This window comes from Pipistrellus hanaki, assembly GCF_964339955.1.
Source record: "Pipistrellus hanaki genome assembly, chromosome: 13".
NCBI lineage: Eukaryota > Metazoa > Chordata > Mammalia > Chiroptera > Vespertilionidae > Pipistrellus > Pipistrellus hanaki.
Window position 1 is genome coordinate 28,770,262 of NC_140515.1, and position 3,084 is coordinate 28,773,345.

At 36.2% G+C, this 3,084-nt stretch overlaps 1 pseudogene across 1 annotated transcript; it reads right to left on the bottom strand.

The window, feature by feature from the left end:
* Positions 1–1,910: 1,910 nt before the first annotated feature.
* LOC311632190 (large ribosomal subunit protein eL18-like) lies at positions 1,911–2,585 on the bottom strand (annotated as a pseudogene). The gene has a single exon. The product of its transcript is annotated as a large ribosomal subunit protein eL18-like (transcript).
* Positions 2,586–3,084: the final 499 nt, after the last annotated feature.

The following is a 3,084-nucleotide window of genomic DNA, read 5'->3' on the forward strand; positions in this document are numbered from 1 at the left end:
AATAAAACAAAAATAACCATTATTGAAGTATAATTTACACACAATGAAATCTATTTCTAAAAGGTACACAGTTTGATGAGTTTTGACAAATATATATATACCTATGTAACCACCCTCCCCATCAGGATATAAAACATTTCTATTACTCCAAAAGTTCCCTTGTGGCCTTTGCAATTAATTCCTGTACTTCTTCATTACTGACCCACCCATCCTGGGGAAACACTGATCTGATTTCTGACCCTAACGATCCACTTAACCTGTTTTTGAATTTCATTTAAATTGTATCAGACATTGGGTACTCTTTCTGTGTCTGGCTTCTTTTTCTCAGCACAATATTTTTGAGAATCATCCATATGCATATACCAGTAGTTCATTCCTTTCTATTGCTGAATGGTAGTCTATTATATACCATAATTGGTTTAATTAATCTGGTAATGGATATCTGAGTTTTTTACAGCTTTTAGCTCTTATAAGTGAAAGTACCATGAACATCCATTGACAAATCTATGTGTGGGTATGTTTTTATTTTTCTTGAAGAGTATCTAGAAGTGAAATATATGTGTTAGATAGTAAGAATAGATTAACTTTCTAGAAGACTGCCAAATAGTTTTCCAAAGTTGTTGAATTGTATTACACTCCCACCAGCAATGTATAGTAGTCCTGGGTGTTCTATCCTTGTCAAAACTCGATAGTATGTCTTTTGGGTGTATAGTGGTATCTTATTTTGGTTTTAAGTTGGATTTTTCTAGTGACCAATGATGTTAATCATCTTTTAATGTGCATATTGATCATGTGTATATCCTCTTTTATGAAATATCTATTCAAACCTTTTGTCCATTTAAAATAATTTATATCTTTGCTTCCTTAATATGTAAGAGTTTACTATGTTTTGTGGATACAAGTCTCTTGTCAGACATGTGTATAATGAATATATTCTTTCAATTTTTGGATTGTCTTTCCATTTTCTTAGTGATATTCTTCTAAGGGCAGAAGATTATAATTTTGATGAGATAAAATTTATCTTCATTTTTTCTTTTACAGTTGGTTTTTTTGTTTTTTGTTTTTGCATCTTATATAAGAAATCTTTGCTTATCCTAAGGCTGTGAAGATTTTTCACCTAAGATTTCTTTTCTAGACTTTAAAGTTTTTTACTTTACATATAGATCCATGTTCAAATTTGAACTAGCTTTGCAAGATGAAGGTTGAGGTTCATTTTTTCCCTAGAGATATCTAGTTATTCTAGCAGCATTTGTTGAAAAAGACTATCCCCATTGAATTACCTTGAACTTTTTGTTGAAAATCAATCCTCTGTCTCTCTCTCTCTCTCTCTCTCTCTCTCTCTCTCTCTCTCTCTCCCCTTTTGTTTCAATGTCATATGGGTCAATCCATATGCCAATACCACATTGTCTTGATAATAGCCTTATACTAAGTCTTAAAGTCAGGTAATATGATTTCAAATTTGTTTTGGCTACTAAAGATACTTTATGATTCCATGTAATTTTCAGATTCAGTTGGCCAACTTATTTTCTTTAGAAAGCCTGTTGGGACTTTAATTTGTATAATGTTGAATCTATAGTTGAGAAGAATTGAGTATTTTAATTCATGAACAAGGTTCCTCTTTTCATTTATCTTAGCTATGTTTGTAGTTTCCAGTGTATAGATCTTTCATACATCTTGTCAAATACTTCCCTAAGTAATGTATGTTCGGAGATATTATCATAAATGTACTTTAAATTTTTAGTTTCCAATTGTTCCTCTTTAGTATGTCAAAATACAAATGAATTTTGTCAGCATCCAAAATCTTTTTTTAATCTTCACCCTAGAATATGTGTGGGGTTTTTTTTAAATTGATTTTGAGAGGAAAGGGAGGAGAGAGCGGGGGGGGGGGGGGGGGGGAGGGGGGGGAGGGCCACTGATTTAAGAGAGAAACATCAATTGTAGGTATGTTCCCTGACCTGTACTCGAACCACAATCTTTTGGTGCATAGGATGACACTCCAACAAACCAAGCCACCCAGCCAGGGCTTCAAAATCTTTTTAATAACAAGATAGGATTTGGGGTTGGTTTTTGTGGCCTGGGCTGACCCACCAGCCTCACCCTCAAGGAAACTTCTGGCCCTTGGTAAGTAGGTATGGTTTGGTGTGGCTGTGAGGGGTTCCTGGAGCTTTGCCAAAATGCTTGTACACTTCCCCACCCTTTCAAAGACCAGAAAGCAGGCCGGTGCCACAGCCCTTAGGGGAATCCAGGGCCAGCTCGTCGAAGGTGAGGATTTTGACCCCAGCCTTGAGGATGCAGCTCCAGGCTCGGCTGCTCATAGGAAGTGTATACATCTTCAATTTGGCACCTCCAAATCAAGCAAGTCATTGGTTACAGTACATACAACCAACCATAGAGGTTTTGCCATCCTGGCCAGGAAGTTTCTGGATCATCCGGGAAAGGGACTGAGGTGGCCAGTTGGTACAACTCATGAACAACCTCTTCAGCACCACTTGGTTTGAGGTAAAGTTGGTTTGTCTGGCCAGAAACCTATACAGCTTGGCCGTTAGCCTTAGATAGTAGATATTCTGGCTCTTGGGCTCTTTGCACCATTATGCTAAGTGAATAAGCCAGTCACAGAAAGGCAAATACTTTATGATTCCACTTATTGGGAGTGTCTAAAATAGTCAAATTCATAGAATCAGAGTATAATGGTGGTTGCCAGGGACTCAGGGACAGGGTGGTGGAGGGTCAGGAAGGGGGAAGCTTAAATTAATGGGCATAAAATTTCAGTTAAACAAGATGAATACATTATAGAGATCTGCTTGCTATACAACATTGTACCTATAGACAACAAAACTGTATTGTACACTTTAAAATTTGCCAAGAGGGTAGATCTCATGTTAAGAGTTCTCACTACAATAAAAAGGAAAAAAAAAAAGATTAGAGGATTCCTAATTGTTTTCATGATACAAAGTTCTCATAGGAATGTTAAGAAGACTTCAAGGTAAAAGAAAAAAAAAAAAGAAGTCCAGTTCTTTAATGACTTTCAGGTTTTCAGCACATTCCTAGTTCTTTCACTTTATGAATGGAAAAGGTGGCATGTAT